This window comes from Triticum dicoccoides, chromosome 5A, assembly GCF_002162155.2.
Source record: "Triticum dicoccoides isolate Atlit2015 ecotype Zavitan chromosome 5A, WEW_v2.0, whole genome shotgun sequence".
Classification (NCBI taxonomy): Eukaryota; Viridiplantae; Streptophyta; class Magnoliopsida; order Poales; family Poaceae; genus Triticum; species Triticum dicoccoides.
Window position 1 is genome coordinate 690,954,008 of NC_041388.1, and position 14,311 is coordinate 690,968,318.

General features: G+C 40.6%; 1 long non-coding RNA gene across 6 annotated transcripts; it reads right to left on the reverse strand.

Moving 5' to 3' along the window:
• Positions 1-525: 525 nt before the first annotated feature.
• LOC119304196 lies at positions 526-4,336 on the reverse strand. Of its 6 annotated transcripts, none has more exons than XR_005148156.1 (7): positions 4,017-4,336; positions 3,656-3,948; positions 2,389-3,544; positions 1,886-2,002; positions 1,124-1,817; positions 868-977; positions 526-778 (listed from the first exon to the last, which is right to left on the reverse strand). It is a non-coding gene; the product is annotated as an uncharacterized LOC119304196 (long non-coding RNA). The 6 variants fall into 6 exon arrangements; XR_005148155.1 differs by adding an exon at positions 2,218-2,287 and having other exon boundaries at positions 1,124-2,002; XR_005148157.1 differs by having other exon boundaries at positions 1,124-2,002; positions 2,389-2,579; positions 3,357-3,544; positions 4,017-4,335.
• Between the last annotated feature and the right edge of the window lie 9,975 nt (positions 4,337-14,311).

The window sequence follows — 14,311 nt, forward strand, 5'->3', positions numbered from 1 at the left end:
CTGTCCTCAGGTCTGGATCTGGAAGCTTCGAGTTGGCGGCGGCGATCCGCCCTCTAGTTGGGTCGGCACCTAGGTGTTGCGAGTGGCACATGTAAGGTTTCAAGCGAAAGCTCTACACTTCGGCGCTGGCAACGTTGCTTATGGGTGTTGCTTCCCTCTTGGAGGTGCCGTTGCGGGTCCCCTAATGGTGCATGTCCGAGTGAAAACCCTAGTCCTTCTTTTCAGACTTGATGGTGGCGCATGGCGTCGTGACCCTCTTGGAGACATCACCATGGAGCTCCGATCCCTTTTGGTTGCACTAGGCCAGCGGCTTTGGGCATGCCTTGATCCTTACACTAGTGGCTGGGGCGCGCCACCTGAGGCGTGAATCTGCGTACTAATCTAGCTGCTGGAGCTGATAACGTGATTGTACAGTACTAATGCGAGCCAACAGTTAAAGAAAAGAATGTATGGAGGAGAACTGCAGCAGCACATATCGTTTTTGGCTCAAGATATGCAAGCATCAGAAAGTTCAGGGAGGAATCGTAGCAGCAGCAGAGATAACAATATGCCAACTTTTGCCATGCAAAATGTAGCTGGTACAACATGTTTTCTTTCACCCACCTGTTCCACAATTTATTTTTTAAATCTCAAAGAAAAAAGGAAGTTTGCATGACCAGACATCAGAATAGCAAGATTATCTATCAAGATGCAAGAGTTCATCCTGGTAGATAGATTGAGAAAATGTGATATATTCAACAGCCAAAGCAAAAAAAGTTCTTGGTTGACACCATATGGCCTGGTTCAGCAAAATGTTTGAAATTTTAGTATGATATCTAATTAAAAATATTTGAATTATGAGTCTTTTTACAGAAATGAGAATCTTACAAGTATTGTCTTCAGGATGTGAGAACCTCTAACATCAAAATGTTTTATGTTCCTCTTGTGGTCTAGACGTTCCAGCGTGGTATAGAGGGAAACTTAAGGGCATAGTCCATCTGAAATTACAAAAGTACAGAATTAGACATAACTTGAACTACTAAGTAACATAGGACTAATATGCTGGTTCAGACTTTTCATAATTGATCTGCCAAGCAAGGTAGGTAAAATGTACAAAAATTTAGAACTCTAAACCAGAACTCACCAGTACAAACCTCTGCCATTTTCCCAAAGGCTCAAAGATGATGATTAGAAGTGTAATAACTGACATTACATCTGATCCTATGTACTTGTTCATCATCTTCCAATAACTGTCGCGATCCTGCAAGTTAACTGAAGTTGGAAAAACAACATAAAGTGCAACGATAATAGCATACAACTAAATTTTGAGGGCTTAAAAGTGCCTCATCACTTTAGTTCTCAGAGCAATAGTTTCCTCGAGGAAAAACACCATAAAAAAGGTGAAACGTTTAGCGCACAACATAGCAGACATCACTGAATACTGATCAGCCATCCATGACGCAGATCATCACACGAGATATATCCAGATCTGGTTAACACACGAGATATACGCAGATCTGGTTAAGTAATAAGATTCACAGTGCAAAAGGAAGGATGCAAGGTGCCTGCTCGGATCTGCAGCAGGGTGTGCAATGAATACAAATCCTGACAAGACAATTTTTAAAGCAGGTCATGGGTGGAGCATAAGCACAAACACCTGACGAGCGCCACCCCATCCACACAATAAACCAGTCCAACAACAACATTGAATCACTCATATGAACGGATAAAAGCATGAGGAGACAACATCTCACCAGTGGTACGGCAGGAAGGAAGTAATGAAGAGAACAGGAAACAAGAGGGGTAGCAGCATGGTCGTTGCAAAGAAGGAAACAAGACTAAAATCCACCGCAGTCAGGACCACGTCCATGGAGCCATGAAGCAGACTAAGGAGGCGTCATCTCACCAGAGAATGACGAAGTTGGTCTGGCGCGGGAGGATGGAAAATGCTGCTTCCCATCTATCCTACCGCAGTCAGGACCATGTCGTTACGCTCTGAAATGCTGCTTCCCATCTGTCCTACCTGATAGCAGAATTTATCTAAAAAATTAATTTAGTGTAGCTAAAGTATCTATGTGCAAATACATTTCACCTATAATCATTAACGCATCTGGGTAGAGCATGCACAAATGAAAACAACACCTTTTTTAATAAATAATGTGCATCTAATGATAAGCTACAACCGTATCTTTATTTAGTACACGGAAGAAAATATTCTTACGAACACACAGGTCTCACCTATGTTGCCAAGATTTCAGTATCTGTTATTGTCTTATGCCACAAATCTTAGAACACCTTTCTTTATTCTCTTCAGGGAAATTATCATGAAGACAATCAGAAGACAATAAACATGATGTATCCCTCCTTCACTAATTCCTTTTCCAATACTAAAGTGTATTAAAAAATCACCTTTATGGTCAGAGCCTCAGAGGGTTTCATCCGCACTTAATTTGAGTCCACACGGCTTGTTTCCGAAAATTTGATCCATGTCTTAGCCTTCCCCCTTGCAAAGCTTCAAAGAATGATAAATATATTGGGACTCTGGTATACGTCACCATGTCCTTATTAGAGAAGAAATCCGTAGGAATCAACTAACTAGTCTGCCATTAAAACAAAAGGAAATTTGGTAGATGAAGTTACAGGGATAAAGAGGGATCAGTACTTTAACCTCACTCCTAGTTGATTCTCAAATTCTAACTATTTTTTATCTCTGCATGTCTTATAATCAAAAGGAATTTAAGTATTTCTTTCGAATGTTGTGCTAGAATTGTTGATAAGAGAAATATGTACCTCAAGGCGAACAAAGATATGATGTAACAGTGAAAGGTAAAAATCCAGCCAAAAAAAGAACAATGCAAGGAAAAACATCATAGTAAAAAGACCTATAATCAATATAGGATTTGATTCTTATGTAAGCTGCCCTAAATTTTTTCGACAACATATTTTCTTTTCTTAACTCATAAGTTTTTTTTAGCAGATGTGCATTACAGAAATCACAATTTCTGTTTTTTGCTACTTTAGTTCCGCTTTGCATGACAAAAGTGTCGCCTTAAAACCTATGGGCATACTTATCAGATGCAAAGCATCGAGAGGTGAGAACAGCAGGTGCCAAAATTTATTTGTCAATTCATGAAACATCTCTTTCCTGTCACAATATATGTTGGTGAAAAACATATTACTACGAAGCGGAGTAAAAAATGCATTTCTCAGAATACAGAGTTGGACTATGTACCCTTTAGTTATAGATCAAGCAGCAGCATAATCGGAAACAAAAGAAAACACACCATAGAGTGCACTTCACTATATCTATTCTTCTCTAAATCAGGAAGTCCTGGAAGAAGGGATGAACGTAATAGCAAAAGATAAAAAGAGCTCACTTGCCATTTGTAGGTTCATATAACTGAAGTAGTAGGCTAACTACAGCAGTACACTTGCCACTTCGCTAGGGCCAAGTTTAGCAATACTTGTGAAAATGCAGACATATAAAAGCATCATTCTGGGTATATAACGATTGCAGCCGCTCCATTTGGATACGTGGTAGATTCAGTCTTCTCAAAATTGGTTCCTACAAATTAACCAATGCATCCAAAGGAATTTGTTTAGATATGAGCATATCCAAAATCTGAGCACATCTAAACACCTATTAGAACAGAGAGGAAGAAAAGGAAAAGCTCACCAACAAATCTTGCAGTCTCCCGCAAACGGCAGGCCAATCGAATCGGACACGAACGGCACCAGCAACAGCAGCAACCAACCCGCAGGAGAAGGAGTTGTGGCAGGGGGGCACGTCGACCTGGTCTGGCTTGTACTCGTCCTCCCGCGGCTTCCTCGGGACGAGAGCTGGCGTCGCCGCCCGCCTTGTCATCAGCGCCATGGGGAAGAGCAGGGCCACGCCTTGCTACGAGGAAGAGGCCCCCGCCGGCGCATCTGACGCCATGATGGCTGCCCGAGCCCAGGCCCGCGCCGCCCCTGCAGCCATCTGCGTGCGTTGAGACAAGGCGGAGAAGGAATGGGAAGATGAGAGAGATCAGGCTGACCTCAGATGCTTTCTTCCGTCCCTCCGGCGGCGCTGGTGGTAGATCACAGATCGAAACCGCCGCCGCCGCCGACTTCTCTTCCCACCCGATCGGCATGGTCGGTGGCGTACTCACAGCCGCGTCCCCTCATCCTTCTCTTCCGCTCGGCCTTCCCATCCCCTGGCTGCCTCCTTCCGATGGCCAAGAATTGGAACGAGCAGATCGGGGGAAGAAGAGGAAGGAAAGGTTGCGTGTCATGGGAGAGGAAAGGAGAAAGGGGTGAGGGGCTCGAGGCGGCTTCTGTTTCGACTGTCTCTCTCTCCCTTCTCGACGAAGCAAACGAGAAGCGCCGGGCAGTCAATACGCTACATCGATCTTTTTCGGTGACATGGACATGCCAGACATCAACCCTCTCTCCAATTGGCCATCTCAAATAGTAGTAACGTCCATGCTGACGTGGACATCATGAGGGAGGGCCCTTGATGCACACCTTATTGTTTTGGATGTGAAATCCTTGACTCTGGCATGGGGTGGCCTCGATGGTCTCCTATGGTATACATGTTCCCGCGTTGTCACCATGGTTGTAGCAGCACTCCATGGCCCGGAGCGAGAGGGCAGGCTTGCTGTGTTTGATGCAACGGTGTCCGGTGGCCTCTCAAGGGGGCATGGTTCCGTCCTAGTAGTCTAGGTTGGTTCTGTTAGGTGTGGTGTCTCCTGTATTCGTGCTTGGCATTAAGTTGATAGCTTTTGTGCTACTCGCTTGGATGTTGTTTTTCTTTGACCTGAAGTGTTTAAGGATTTCCTCACTACTGCTGGGCGATGTCACTTTTGACAAAGTGACGCGAGCGAAAAAGTTTTTTTACCCAAGCCGGGAGCTAGCAGTGAAGCATCCATCGTTGCTTCTGGCATTCAGATGTGTGCATGCATTGAGCGTATAAAGTCAGAAAGATTCGTTTGTGCAATGCATTTCTATATACAGCCGACACCTTCTGACAAATACCTGACCACGTCCCCACTACTTTTATATCTAGTACTGCATGCACACTCACAGTCCTCTTCACCCATAGAGAAACTAGCATTTATTTTCTTGTGAAATATTAATTCACCAATATCTTTTAAACACAAGTCTGCTTATTTCATATTTTTATATATTTGATTTCATGACAATGTGATCTTTAAAACAAGACTAATCTTGAATATATTTCAAACGAGTTTCAAACAACCGATTTTACTCATTAAAAATGATTCACTTATTTCAATGAACAAAGTTTACTCATTCCAAACAAATTATTGCACTAATTTAAGAATATGGATTCACTCATTTACAGAATGATTTCACTCTTTCAAATACTAAGTTTCATTCTTTTGTAAAATATGATAGTGAAATATGTTTTTGACAGGATTTAAATCTTCTTTTTGAAGTATTAAAATCAGTTCTTTGATAGTTGAAATAACCAGTTCACTCATTGTGAAATATGAAATTGGAATTGGAATAAGTGAAATGACATTGCAAAAAAATAAAATTATCTATGCCACTCTTTAAAATACTAAGTTTCAGTACTATTTTTAAAAATATGGTAGTGTATATTTTTTATTGGATTGAAATCTTCTATTTTGAAAAATTGAAATCAGTTCTTTCAGAGTTGAAATATCAGTTTCAATCATTGTGAAAAATGAAATTGGAATTGGAATAACTGAAATGACATTGCAAAAAAAATTATTTATGCCACTCTTTTGAAATATTAAGTTTCAGTATTTTGTAAAATATGGTAGTGTATGTTTTTTATTGGATTGAAATCTTATTTTTTGAAGAATCAAAATCAGTTCTTTGAGAGTTGAATAATCAGTTTCAATCATTGTGAAACATGAAATTGAAATATGGTCTTTAAAAGACTTGAAATCAGTTCCGACAATTGAGTGAATTTATTATTTAGAAACAAGTGAAATTATCTTTTGAAATAATTGAAATAGAGTTTTTGAAAGAACTGAAATCAATTTAACTAGTTTTTGTTAACAATTAACTTGTGTTTTTGGAAGAATTGAAATCTGTTGTTTGAAGCGAGTGAAACGAGTTTTTCAAATAATTCAAATCTAATATTTGAAAGAGTTGAAATCAGTGAGATATGTATTGAAATAGCTATGTGTAGTTGAGTTGTGCAAAATATGTGAAACTGATATTTAAATGGGCTGTTGCAAGCTGTGAAACTAATTTCTGAGAAAATATATGAAATTACTTCTCTGAAATATACGTAACTGCTATTGGGAAAAATTAATCGAAACTTGTAAGTTAATTTATTTGAAATGGATTATGTGACTACTTTCAAATAATCAGTTTCACTCTTTTCTGCTAATTACACATACTGAAAAATGAAAAAAAAATCCATTTCAAATATACTGAAGAGTGAAATTTCAATTTAAAAGACTGAAAATGATTATTCGAACTGTTCTTTCCAATTTCACTTCTAAACAGATTTCACTCTTTTAGAAGTCAAATATACTGAAACCGGTAAGTTTACTAAATATTTCACTCTAAACTTTTCTGTCACGCCTTTGTAATAATCATTTCACGTGAAAAATACATTGGAATAACTAAAAAAATAAGTGATATGAAAACTGAAATATGTGATTGAGAGAATTCAAATAAGTCTTTTGAAAAAGTGAAATATGTGGTTATGGTGCCGCTGTCCTAGACATGCACGTGATATGGCGTCTTGGATATGCACGTGGTGGGGCATCCTAGGTGGTGGGACCTAGCTTAGGGAATACAGAGCAGGAATCCTGTCCAAAGGGGGGAATACAAATACAACTCCCGTATATAAATGACTTGATGTGTTGTCTTGCTCTTATTGGCTAGGGGTTCACCGGTAGATCCCGGCACCGGTAAAAAAAGGTTTGCGATGACATGAGTTGTACTCTCTTCATTTCTAAATATTTGTTTTTCTAGAGATTTCAACAAATGACTACATACGAAATAAAATGAGTGAATATATACTCTAAAATATGTCTATATACATCCGTATATGGTAGTTCATTTAAAATCTTAAAAAAACAAATATTTAAAAACGGAGAGAATAGATATCATCAGCAAGTAGCCGTTCGCATCAACACGCCAACTGTTGATAGATGCTTTTCTTTTGGTGCAATCGCTGTACAGGGGCGGAGCTAGCGTTGTACCATTGGCTTCAGATGAACCCAATGAAATTTGCCGGCTACGTGCATAACATGCACCACATATTAGGCCTGACCCCAAAAAGCTACTTTTTTATGGAGAAACACCCCATCAGGCTACTAACGCCACATGAATAGACTAAATAAAAATGCCCAAAAGCCCACCGTCAGCCTGTTCGTTACTATAGATCGATACCTGTACGATGTATACACGGACGGCGGCCGCACGCCTGTCCTTTCCCAACTCGCCTCGCCTCTCTCTCCTCAGTCGCCAACGCGGCGACGCCCGACGGCAAGCGCAATAGCGCACGATTAGGAATGAGAAAATTCCTTATTTGACACTATTTTAAAACTTGCTTTCTTATTTGATACTGAAATTATTTCTTACATGACATTTTCGTTTATTTTAAATCTAAATGATATCTGAAAAAACTCTTTTATCCCTCATATGATATGTGTGTTGGGGGGAGGGGGAAGGGCAATAGCGCACACACGTAGCACTAGTGCAAGGGCAGAAGCACACACGCAGCAACACATACACATGCACCAACACACGCACGCGCACACACATGCAACAACACGCATGCGCACACACACGCAACAACACGCACGCGCACGTGCACATACACGCAACAACACACATGCACGCGCACACACACACGCACGCAGCACACACACACACACACATACACAGGCAGCAACACACACGCACACAGCACACACACACACACATACACAGGCAGCAACACACACGCACGCAGCACACACACACATACACACACACGCAGCAGCAGCAGCACACACACGCGCGCATGTACACACGCAATAGCAAACACACACGCAGAGGCACACATGCACACACACATGTAGCAACAGCACACATGTGCGCGTGCACCCACACACGCAACAGCACACACGCGCACACACACATACCGCATGAGGGGTAAAATCGTCTTTTTAAGTGTCATTTAGATTCAAAATGGACGGAAGTGTCGTATAGGTAATAAAATTTAGGACTAATGTAAAATAGGGAAGAAAAAACTTTTCCAGTATCAAATAAGAAACCAGATTTTAAGACAGTGTCAAATAAGGAATTTTCTCTTCGTGTGGATTTTATTTTTATTTTTTTATTTTTCTCTTTATATTTGATTCACTCATTTAGATGTGCAATAATTAGAGCACATCTAGATGTGCCCTAAACACACCATTTCTAATTCTTTTTTTCATGGACTTTGACTGATGTAGGCTATGGAAAGATATTTTTTAAAGAAGGGAAGTCGATCACCTGATCAAAGATAATGATGCAGGGACATCGAGGTCATTTATTAGATGTAAGAAAAGTTTATTTTGGTACTACTCTATTTATAATATATAAACAAGTGACTTTATACCTTCATCTGATCTGTATGTTATGCTCTCTTCAATTTTAAACTAAAAAAATATGTGTGATAATTAAGTGATATCATATTCATATTTATTGTGCTTTCCTTGACAGATATAATCTCATTGCGATATGTCACAAAATAGGGCTTAGTTCATACAAAAATTTCAGAACTAGTTAGTGAGTGAACTCATTGGCGAAAATTTCTGGCTCCGCCCCTGTCGCTGTACATATGAATTCCGTTGCCTTGCTTTGATTGGTCGAAATTTACGCAGTCGCACAGGCATGCACAAAAGCAGCCATAATACACAACAAAGTTAAAACAAACCTAGACAATTACACAGCCAGAAAGGTCAATCACGTGCATTACCACTAGTCCACTTAACTTAATTTGACGCAATAGAAGCTCGACAACACGGGGCTGAAGGTGGACTACTCCGGGACTGGACGTGGATTTTCGGGACTACTCCGTCTCCTCTCATCGGATATATAGCCCATCGAGCAACCGCGAGCTCGCCACTACTCTTACTGACGTAGGTAGAAGAAGGCCGTGGTGCTGAAAAATCCACTTCCCTTGAAGGAAGCATGGAGAAGAAGACGACGACTCCGCTCCTGACTCAATACAAGATGGGCGATTTCAACCTGTCGCACATGTCAGTTGATTACTATAGCTAGCTAGTAACCCGTTTCTGCCGGAGAGGTTCAGGAGGAACGTGGCTCTGAATAAGTATGACAGGCGCACGTTCTACACCTCTGATCCAGTTGTTGGCTACACCGATTACCCTTTTCTTGATCTAGAGGATTAGCTAAGGGCATGAACAGTGGTTGATATGACATTCTTATCTTAATAATTTCATGCAATTTAGAGATGACAATAAAAACATGTCTACAATGATATCTTTTAGGCTTATTTTAAATAACTAGTTATTTCTAAAAACATAGTGAGACATATTATGCTAATAGATCATCTCTTAAATATGGGAAGACAAGTCTTTTCTTGTGATTTCTCTCTCTCCGCCTTAACATTTACCCTATGTAACACTCTAAGTGCATTAAATAGTTTATCAATTATAGTCTCCAATGCATAGGTTTTTAACTTGTTGTAGCTAAGCTTCATTCATTTAACGATTTAGCTACTAAACTCTTTCGTGCATTGATGAGCTTGCATCATTTAAATATTTTGCCTAGGTTCGCCCGCTTGTCATTGGTTCTTCCTGGATCACCAAACACATCTTTCTCCTCTTAATTGTCTTAGCATCTATACAAAGTGAAGCATTGGGAAGGGCCCTAAGATAGCACCATTTTACATGCCCTAACTTTCACTCTTGTCGTTCTTGGGACTTGGGAGCTTCTACCATTATCATTGATTGAAAAGTAACTCAAGGCTAACGCTCGACCTTGGATAGCACACAAAATCAGGCTAGGGGGATGTTTTATGCGGTGTTAGCTCTAGATTGTATTATGGTAGGGCATCTCTAGCAGTCCCCTCAGAATTCGTATTTAAGGAGCAAAAATGATTTGTGAACAAAAAAATTGCCAACTTGCAGATACCTTATACCCAAAAGGCCAAAACTTAATTAAATTCGAGTTTTTGACCCCCTAAAACTTGCCCCCTATTTCTCTTATTTTTTTTGATAAAGTGTGCTTTATTACTTAAAAGGTTTAAGCATTACACCCAGCCCTGCATAACTAGATGCACATAGCCATAACCAAATCCAAGTTCCAAATAACATAAAAGGTAGAATACAAGTAATCATGACTATATAATGCCTAAGATGTAGGAGGCCCAATCCGAAGATCATGCTGCCATCCATTTCGGGTTAAAGTATCCCTCGCCATGGCCTCCAAGCGTGCACACACCTCCGTAAACAGGTCTCGATTCTCCACATGTAGTAGAGCCGACCATAAATGGAGTATAGTAGTACATCTGTAGATAACCTACAAAAGAGAAGAACTTTTATCTCTCTTATATTTGGTTCGCGGCCATGCGAGTGAGTAAAACTCACACACCCCCTCCGGCCCACCCCACCGCTTCCCGCCATCACCTACTGCCACTGCTGTCATAGCCTATGTCGGTCGACCCTTCCCTGTTGATGGGCGAATGGGTAGGCCCTCCCCCGCTGCACCCCTAGCGCCAGTGCCGGAGACCCACCATCGGCCATGAATTTTGTGGCACAACCACTAGAAAGACGACGGCAAGGAAGGAACCTCGGCGGCAACAGAACGTCGACGTCTTCCGTTGGTAGTTCCTTCAGAGTGACCACAGTACCCACCTTGGCAAAGCAGACCGGAAAAAGGGACCATCGGCCAACATGGCAGCGCTGGCGAAGGAAAAGAAGATTATTGCGGCCAACGGGATGCTTCACCAACGTGTTGCGGCTGCGCGGGGACTACTTGATTACTTCCTTTGGTGATCTAGATATTAAACAAAAAGGATTATCGCCTTTTTCCCCAGAGGTGACCCTGAGTTATCAAACCCACATGATGAATGTGGCCTTTAAGCTAGAGTCTCAAAGAAGTTTTTGCTAAAGAATTAATTTCAGCTTTTGACCGGGTCATAAATCGAACTTGACATTGAAAACACTTATAATAAAACACATGCATGGTATGAGGTCTTAATTCTTACGACCATATATTTATGACGGGATCAAATATGATCTTAGTTTGTGTGATGGAAGTCGCATATCAAGATGTGCTTGTTATGAATTGAAGTGGGAGATGTGTCCAAATTACATGTTGTCTAGCACGCGTCCTGCATCAAGAGTCAAATTGTCCAACCGAAGGTGCCATCCGACAAGCGGGGTTGTCTCGATAATTATGATTGCAATAATCAGACAAAAGCATTGCGTATTTCTTGTCTACAACTCTTAAATCCCCAGGGATAGGGTCCGTGATACCGTACTAAACTTTTCTATAACTTGTCTTCAGCATAACACTTCACGGTTTCCCTTCCCTTTGCCGGTCCATGGATCATTCTCCATGATCCTGGGCACCTGCAGGGATGAAGAATACGAACAAGACAAGAGACAAGTATGAAACAATTTAATTTCACACATACGGGGATGTTAATTAATTCAAAGCATTTCCATTGATCCCTCCAACAAATACATCGGGTTGCAAGGCTCTTGCATCAACCCATACCTTACTAGACTACTCATAGATGGAGATTAGATCACACGAAGAACACATCATGAAGATTGATTGATCAATATATATATCTTAGAGTGGATGCAGTGTGTGGTACACAATTACAAGTATGACTAGATTGTTGAGAACTATGGTGCTAGTTAAGGTGGTGGCTATGGAGATGGAAATGGCAGCGGCTAGGGTTGATGGAGATGGGAATGATGATGACTAATCAGTTCTGCGCTCCCCTCACGATGTTCTCAATGTTCTCGATTATTTGCTATCCATTTGGCGCCGGACCCTTTATAAAGGTTCATACGAGTAGCCGTGGTCGCATGGAATGTTGTCTTTTGCGTTGTTTCCTCTAGTTCGCCTCCCACTTGATCTTCTCTATCGCCACTTTATTCCTTTTCATGTGTTAGCTTGATTTCGTCCATAAATATCCCATTTCATGTGGGAACAAAATAAAGATAGCATAATTGGAATCATATGCATTCATTAGTTACTAGTAGCAATATTGGAGCAAATATATTGGTTTTCAGGAAATATATCGGTTTAAACTTAGGTTACAAGAGTGTAAAATTAACACTCATCAACTGCCTCTAGGAAATGCTAGAAGCCATTCTTTTGCTTTTACTCTCAAAGAGAAAAGAAATAGACACAAATTCAAAGCGTCAGGATCATAATCTCTAACGTGTGTCATCTTGCAGAATTCAAAAAAATTATGCAAGTGCATACCGGCATCCTCAGAAGCAGAGTCTTCAAATTGGTCTTGTTGAACCATAAAGACTAGGTTTGGTTTTATCGCATACTCAGTGGCGGCAACATCAGGTTGTCCTATAAGTTCAGGCATGAAACTATTGCTAGGATTAGCAAAGCTTCAAAGATTAAGAGCCATGATAATTTTTGTGCTTTTCTACTAAAAAGACATGCAACAAAAAGTAAGCTAAAAACTGAAACAAAATTTTAACAAAAACCTTTTAAAAAATAGGCACACAATGCCTCCTCGGCAACAATGCCAGAAAAAGGTTTGATTACTTTCTTTGGTGACCCGGAATGGAGTAGAAGGGATTCTCGCCTTTTATCCCCAGAGGTGACCCTGGGTTATTGAACCCACGGGAGGATGCTGCCCTTTAAGCTACGGTCTCAACACGGCTTTTGCTAAAGAATTAATTCCAACTTTTGACCGAATCATAAATCAAACTTGACACTGAAAACACTTATAATAAAAAAGGGCATGTATATGAGGTCTTAATGCTTACCATATATTTATGATGGGACCAAATATAATCTTAATTTGTGTGCTAGAAGTCACCCTTCGAGATGTGCTTGTTACAAATCAAATTGGGAGATGTGTCCAAATTACATCTTGACCAGCACGCGTCTTGCATCAAGTATTAGTTGTCCAACCGAAGGCCCTATCTGTCATGCGGGGTTGCCTTGATAGTTAAGATTACAATAATCAGACAAAAGCATTGACGTTTAATGATTACACCTCTTAAATCCTCAGGAATAGGATCGGTGTTACCCTACTAAACCTTTTTGGCGCTGGTGTTTAGAATAACACTTCACAGTCTCCCTTTGCTTAGCCTCTCCATGGATCGTTCTCCCTGATCCTGTGTACCTTCAAGAATGAAGAACACGAACAAGACAAGAGATAACTATGAAACAATTTTATTTCACACATATGGGACGTTAATTCAAAGCACTTCCATTGATCCCTCCAACAAATAGATCGAGTTGCTAGGCTCTTGCCTCAACCCATACCTTACCGAACCACTCACACTTGAATATCAGATCACACGAAGAACACATCATGAAGATTGATTGATCGATTGATAATATGTCTTACAATGGATGTCATGTGTGAGACATGATTACAAGTATGACTAGATTGCTGAGAACTATGATGGTGGTGAAGGTGGTGGCTATGGATATGGAAATGATGACAGCTAGGGCTAATGGAGATGCGGATGATAATGGTTGTCTGTTCTGCGCTCCCCTCATGATGTACTTGATGCTCTCGATGTTCTGTTATCTACTAGATGACCAGTTGCGCCAATGGTGCAAAGGCCGAAAGCAAGCCATGTATTGAAAGAGTGTACATTAATATTATTCAGGCACATATTGAAGTGCTAAACATTAGACAGAGTCATCATTACATGTTTGATCATGGCGCGAAAAGCGAGAGCGAGCCAAGCATTCAAAGTATATGTATGAGATTGATTTAGAATCAACTTAAAGATACTTATATTCCATTACATGAAAGCTTGATGCTTAAAATAAAATATTCAGATCACTTGGTAATAGCATACATTGGCTCTTAAAATACAGGTTATATTAGCATAGATGGATGGTGTATATAGTGCTTGCCCGTTAACCATTGCTCGAGTCTTGTACCTGCCGTCGGCAGGAAGGAAAGAACCTATGACCTAGGCGGACGAACAACCTACCTGCACACTGCAAACAGGATCAGAGGCCTATAGAGGAACAAAAAGAATCAAGCGACTATGTATAAAACAATAAGCAGATGGTGCACTTTATTAATTATTTTTCTAGCTGTTTTCCTTTATCACCAAGCAGCACGTATTAGTTGGGTAAGCAATAACCAGGTGGTACACTTGATATTGGAACCCCCATA